The following is a 7,472-nucleotide window of genomic DNA, read 5'->3' as shown; positions in this document are numbered from 1 at the left end:
CATTTCTCATCATCTCCCCAATGTACTGCCTGTTTCGGCTGTAGCTATATATCCTGTCATGTGGAGTGGATGTCCCTGTCGAGCCAGGCCAGATAAAAAGAACAAAGTTAAAAGAGACCAATAAGACCAAAAAATCTCTTCAATAAAGCGATCTATTTAAAACACAATCCACTTAATCCCACCCTCATTATTTTCCTTCCCTCCCTTCTCCTCAAACCATAAAAATTAAAACAACACCTGACCATATTCAAACTATGTGTTATATGTTAGCAGCCCACTTGGTTTAAAATTCCTATTAGAACGTCAAAACATATGTCCCTGTCTCCCCCAGGCCTCACCTCCCCTCCCAGACCAGTCTTTGAGCCTTCTCCTAAAACCCTCATCATTCTGGATTCCAAGATTAAAAAATCTTACCGGGGAACTCACCTGCCTTTACATCTGCGGTTAGGCTTTCCACTGGATCTTGTTAGAATAGTCTTTATTTGCTGTTCCAGGGTCTGTGAGCAGGGTGGTGTACTTTTTAAGTGTCTCTGAACCAAGTCTCTTCTTACTGTTGCTCCTTCACACAGTCTCGTTTTTGTGGAGGTCGTAGTTGACTATGGTTCATACACACGCTGCAAACTCTTTATGCCATACAGGATATATTACAGGTAAAAAAACATTGGAGTTCCCCTCTTAAAATCCAGAAAATTAAAAGGGCTAAAAGAATAAAAATCTCTCCTCCTCTCCCCCAGAGGTTAATCTTAAAAACCGGGAGGGCTAATTCTGCTTCATCCCACTAAAAAAACCTTTAAGAAATATGAGTAGGGAGGGCTAGACTTGCTTATTCCCAACTCTATATTAAAACTCTCAGTCGGGAGGGCTAACTTGCTTATTCCCGCTGATTTGCGTTTAAAAAGGTTTAAATAAAAGTGGGAAGCGTAAGTTCCTCACTCCCTGGTTCAATTATCCAATTTAGCCTTCAATGGGAGAACAAAGTGCGTTTCACTCCCACTAAAAACTAAGGCTAAAAAAGGCTATTAAGATCTCAATCACCTTGTTCTGGGGGAGGTAAAAATCCTTGCTCATGCCGGTCTGAGAGGCATCCCTTACGTTTCGCGATACTCTCGCTTCTTCAGAGGGAACAGCGCAAGTGAGGCCAGGAGAGACAAAACAACAGTTTAAATGATTCTCTGAGGGACGCCCACCTGTGTGGGCCCTCCTCAGGATAGGTCGCACCGGGTCACATGATCGTGTTCCTCCCATGGTGCATTCACAATCACTTTCTTAATCATGTACGTTCCATTATCCACAGGCTATAAAATACATTTCAAAACACATAAGAAAAGGACAGATGTAAATTCTAAAAAATAAAATAAAAGTTGTTTAAAACAATATATCCTCAATTAAAACCTTTATTAAGATCAAAAAGGAGGAGGAGGAGGGAAGGAATTCCACCCTCTTCTGAGGACCTGCCTGGCAGCCAGTGAGAGGCTTACATGATTGTTCATAACATTTAAGCATAGCCCATCTTAAAATTAAGGTTAGGGCTCCCACCCTCACGGGTTATGTTTAGGGCAACTGATCCTGGGTCAGGGTTCATATCTCGGCCCTCTCATGGTTAAGGTCAGGGCCTTATGTCCAGGTCAGGTTATCAGAATCTGATTTCCACACATCAAGGGTTTACATTGTAGCTCATATCATTTCAATCATGTCCTTATATAGGATAGCCTGTATCCATCAAAGTCCAAGGTCCACAAAGCACTTTCTCAATTTAAGTTCATTCCACACTTTATTTCAGATCAACGTCCGGAGGGGTCCAGCATAACAAACCACTGGCACAGGCTGGTTAGGTATTAGGAGATTGTGTCTTTGTTGTCTCCACCTGGAGCTAGGTTGCACGGTCCTAGCGGTTGACTGGACCCTCAATCTCCTTGTGATCTTATAGTGTTGTATAAGTGCTTGTCCTCTCCAATATATAATCCCTGTTTGATTATGTTTATCCAGGGAAATGGCTAAAAGTGCTCAGGTCTTAATAAAAAATAGGCTTAATTAAAAACTAACATGTGAACAGACCCTCCCACACCTCCATAGGGGAAATCTCACCCGTTTATATAAGAAATTAATTTAATTTTTGGAATTAGTAAATATAATAATACATGCAGCTGTTGTGGAAACCAGCAAACACAATCAATTATTTTTCAAAACTTTTATTTACACATCCTGTTAGTACATTTTTTGGGAGGCTAAGGAAGATCTGCTGACATATCAGTATATTTCTTGATCCCCTTGTTTGGGTTGGATCTACTATAAAAAATAAATAAATAATAATACCTAAAAAACCGAAAAGCACAACCTATTCCCCCTCTCACAATGTTAAAATTTACATAAATGAGCTAAACATAACATTTACCCAGGGAATTATAATAAAAATAAAAACCGAGGCCATTCCACTGACCGCCAGGCTATCCAAAGTGGATTTAAAAGACCAGCTCAATGAAGCTAACAAATACTAAAAACCCACAGGATGACATTTATATTAAAATTCTCTTCATCCTGGGTGGTCCTAAGGTCAGCTAATTTTTCATCCTTAAAAGTATCCAGCCCGCTCCCAAGTGCATCCATTTTAACTAACCTATGCCTCCACATGACTATGTGATATGATTTTTTTCATTGGCAGCAGTGTTACTTTAAACTACGCCGCCTCAAATCAAGCCTCACTTTTTACTGATATATTAAAATGAATGGGGATCTGTGCAGACACATGAAGTATTTACTCCTATGTGGACCGCATTGGCCCAGTTTGGGCCATTTCTCATCATCTCCCCAATGTACTGCCTGTTTCGGCTGTAGCTATATATCCTGTCATGTGGAGTGGATGTCCCTGTCGAGCCAGGCCAGATAAAAAGAACAAAGTTAAAAGAGACCAATAAGACCAAAAAATCTCTTCAATAAAGCGATCTATTTAAAACACAATCCACTTAATCCCACCCTCATTATTTTCCTTCCCTCCCTTCTCCTCAAACCATAAAAATTAAAACAACACCTGACCATATTCAAACTATGTGTTATATGTTAGCAGCCCACTTGGTTTAAAATTCCTATTAGAACGTCAAAACATATGTCCCTGTCTCCCCCAGGCCTCACCTCCCCTCCCAGACCAGTCTTTGAGCCTTCTCCTAAAACCCTCATCATTCTGGATTCCAAGATTAAAAAATCTTACCGGGGAACTCACCTGCCTTTACATCTGCGGTTAGGCTTTCCACTGGATCTTGTTAGAATAGTCTTTATTTGCTGTTCCAGGGTCTGTGAGCAGGGTGGTGTACTTTTTAAGTGTCTCTGAACCAAGTCTCTTCTTACTGTTGCTCCTTCACACAGTCTCGTTTTTGTGGAGGTCGTAGTTGACTATGGTTCATACACACGCTGCAAACTCTTTATGCCATACAGGATATATTACAGGTAAAAAAACATTGGAGTTCCCCTCTTAAAATCCAGAAAATTAAAAGGGCTAAAAGAATAAAAATCTCTCCTCCTCTCCCCCAGAGGTTAATCTTAAAAACCGGGAGGGCTAATTCTGCTTCATCCCACTAAAAAAACCTTTAAGAAATATGAGTAGGGAGGGCTAGACTTGCTTATTCCCAACTCTATATTAAAACTCTCAGTCGGGAGGGCTAACTTGCTTATTCCCGCTGATTTGCGTTTAAAAAGGTTTAAATAAAAGTGGGAAGCGTAAGTTCCTCACTCCCTGGTTCAATTATCCAATTTAGCCTTCAATGGGAGAACAAAGTGCGTTTCACTCCCACTAAAAACTAAGGCTAAAAAAGGCTATTAAGATCTCAATCACCTTGTTCTGGGGGAGGTAAAAATCCTTGCTCATGCCGGTCTGAGAGGCATCCCTTACGTTTCGCGATACTCTCGCTTCTTCAGAGGGAACAGCGCAAGTGAGGCCAGGAGAGACAAAACAACAGTTTAAATGATTCTCTGAGGGACGCCCACCTGTGTGGGCCCTCCTCAGGATAGGTCGCACCGGGTCACATGATCGTGTTCCTCCCATGGTGCATTCACAATCACTTTCTTAATCATGTACGTTCCATTATCCACAGGCTATAAAATACATTTCAAAACACATAAGAAAAGGACAGATGTAAATTCTAAAAAATAAAATAAAAGTTGTTTAAAACAATATATCCTCAATTAAAACCTTTATTAAGATCAAAAAGGAGGAGGAGGAGGGAAGGAATTCCACCCTCTTCTGAGGACCTGCCTGGCAGCCAGTGAGAGGCTTACATGATTGTTCATAACATTTAAGCATAGCCCATCTTAAAATTAAGGTTAGGGCTCCCACCCTCACGGGTTATGTTTAGGGCAACTGATCCTGGGTCAGGGTTCATATCTCGGCCCTCTCATGGTTAAGGTCAGGGCCTTATGTCCAGGTCAGGTTATCAGAGTCTGATTTCCACACATCAAGGGTTTACATTGTAGCTCATATCATTTCAATCATGTCCTTATATAGGATAGCCTGTATCCATCAAAGTCCAAGGTCCACAAAGCACTTTCTCAATTTAAGTTCATTCCACACTTTATTTCAGATCAACGTCCGGAGGGGTCCAGCATAACAAACCACTGGCACAGGCTGGTTAGGTATTAGGAGATTGTGTCTTTGTTGTCTCCACCTGGAGCTAGGTTGCACGGTCCTAGCGGTTGACTGGACCCTCAATCTCCTTGTGATCTTATAGTGTTGTATAAGTGCTTGTCCTCTCCAATATATAATCCCTGTTTGATTATGTTTATCCAGGGAAATGGCTAAAAGTGCTCAGGTCTTAATAAAAAATAGGCTTAATTAAAAACTAACATGTGAACAGACCCTCCCACACCTCCATAGGGGAAATCTCACCCGTTTATATAAGAAATTAATTTAATTTTTGGAATTAGTAAATATAATAATACATGCAGCTGTTGTGGAAACCAGCAAACACAATCAATTATTTTTCAAAACTTTTATTTACACATCCTGTTAGTACATTTTTTGGGAGGCTAAGGAAGATCTGCTGACATATCAGTATATTTCTTGATCCCCTTGTTTGGGTTGGATCTACTATAAAAAATAAATAAATAATAATACCTAAAAAACCGAAAAGCACAACCTATTCCCCCTCTCACAATGTTAAAATTTACATAAATGAGCTAAACATAACATTTACCCAGGGAATTATAATAAAAATAAAAACCGAGGCCATTCCACTGACCGCCAGGCTATCCAAAGTGGATTTAAAAGACCAGCTCAATGAAGCTAACAAATACTAAAAACCCACAGGATGACATTTATATTAAAATTCTCTTCATCCTGGGTGGTCCTAAGGTCAGCTAATTTTTCATCCTTAAAAGTATCCAGCCCGCTCCCAAGTGCATCCATTTTAACTAACCTATGCCTCCACATGACTATGTGATATGATTTTTTTCATTGGCAGCAGTGTTACTTTAAACTACGCCGCCTCAAATCAAGCCTCACTTTTTACTGATATATTAAAATGAATGGGGATCTGTGCAGACACATGAAGTATTTACTCCTATGTGGACCGCATTGGCCCAGTTTGGGCCATTTCTCATCATCTCCCCAATGTACTGCCTGTTTCGGCTGTAGCTATATATCCTGTCATGTGGAGTGGATGTCCCTGTCGAGCCAGGCCAGATAAAAAGAACAAAGTTAAAAGAGACCAATAAGACCAAAAAATCTCTTCAATAAAGCGATCTATTTAAAACACAATCCACTTAATCCCACCCTCATTATTTTCCTTCCCTCCCTTCTCCTCAAACCATAAAAATTAAAACAACACCTGACCATATTCAAACTATGTGTTATATGTTAGCAGCCCACTTGGTTTAAAATTCCTATTAGAACGTCAAAACATATGTCCCTGTCTCCCCCAGGCCTCACCTCCCCTCCCAGACCAGTCTTTGAGCCTTCTCCTAAAACCCTCATCATTCTGGATTCCAAGATTAAAAAATCTTACCGGGGAACTCACCTGCCTTTACATCTGCGGTTAGGCTTTCCACTGGATCTTGTTAGAATAGTCTTTATTTGCTGTTCCAGGGTCTGTGAGCAGGGTGGTGTACTTTTTAAGTGTCTCTGAACCAAGTCTCTTCTTACTGTTGCTCCTTCACACAGTCTCGTTTTTGTGGAGGTCGTAGTTGACTATGGTTCATACACACGCTGCAAACTCTTTATGCCATACAGGATATATTACAGGTAAAAAAACATTGGAGTTCCCCTCTTAAAATCCAGAAAATTAAAAGGGCTAAAAGAATAAAAATCTCTCCTCCTCTCCCCCAGAGGTTAATCTTAAAAACCGGGAGGGCTAATTCTGCTTCATCCCACTAAAAAAACCTTTAAGAAATATGAGTAGGGAGGGCTAGACTTGCTTATTCCCAACTCTATATTAAAACTCTCAGTCGGGAGGGCTAACTTGCTTATTCCCGCTGATTTGCGTTTAAAAAGGTTTAAATAAAAGTGGGAAGCGTAAGTTCCTCACTCCCTGGTTCAATTATCCAATTTAGCCTTCAATGGGAGAACAAAGTGCGTTTCACTCCCACTAAAAACTAAGGCTAAAAAAGGCTATTAAGATCTCAATCACCTTGTTCTGGGGGAGGTAAAAATCCTTGCTCATGCCGGTCTGAGAGGCATCCCTTACGTTTCGCGATACTCTCGCTTCTTCAGAGGGAACAGCGCAAGTGAGGCCAGGAGAGACAAAACAACAGTTTAAATGATTCTCTGAGGGACGCCCACCTGTGTGGGCCCTCCTCAGGATAGGTCGCACCGGGTCACATGATCGTGTTCCTCCCATGGTGCATTCACAATCACTTTCTTAATCATGTACGTTCCATTATCCACAGGCTATAAAATACATTTCAAAACACATAAGAAAAGGACAGATGTAAATTCTAAAAAATAAAATAAAAGTTGTTTAAAACAATATATCCTCAATTAAAACCTTTATTAAGATCAAAAAGGAGGAGGAGGAGGGAAGGAATTCCACCCTCTTCTGAGGACCTGCCTGGCAGCCAGTGAGAGGCTTACATGATTGTTCATAACATTTAAGCATAGCCCATCTTAAAATTAAGGTTAGGGCTCCCACCCTCACGGGTTATGTTTAGGGCAACTGATCCTGGGTCAGGGTTCATATCTCGGCCCTCTCATGGTTAAGGTCAGGGCCTTATGTCCAGGTCAGGTTATCAGAATCTGATTTCCACACATCAAGGGTTTACATTGTAGCTCATATCATTTCAATCATGTCCTTATATAGGATAGCCTGTATCCATCAAAGTCCAAGGTCCACAAAGCACTTTCTCAATTTAAGTTCATTCCACACTTTATTTCAGATCAACGTCCGGAGGGGTCCAGCATAACAAACCACTGGCACAGGCTGGTTAGGTATTAGGAGATTGTGTCTTTGTTGTCTCCACCTGGAGCTAGGTTGCACGGTCCTAGCGGTTGA

Source organism: Aulonocara stuartgranti (assembly GCF_965226115.1).
Source record: "Aulonocara stuartgranti genome assembly, chromosome: 22".
In the NCBI taxonomy this organism is placed as follows: Eukaryota; Metazoa; Chordata; class Actinopteri; order Cichliformes; family Cichlidae; genus Aulonocara; species Aulonocara stuartgranti.
This window is presented reverse-complemented; position numbering follows the sequence as displayed.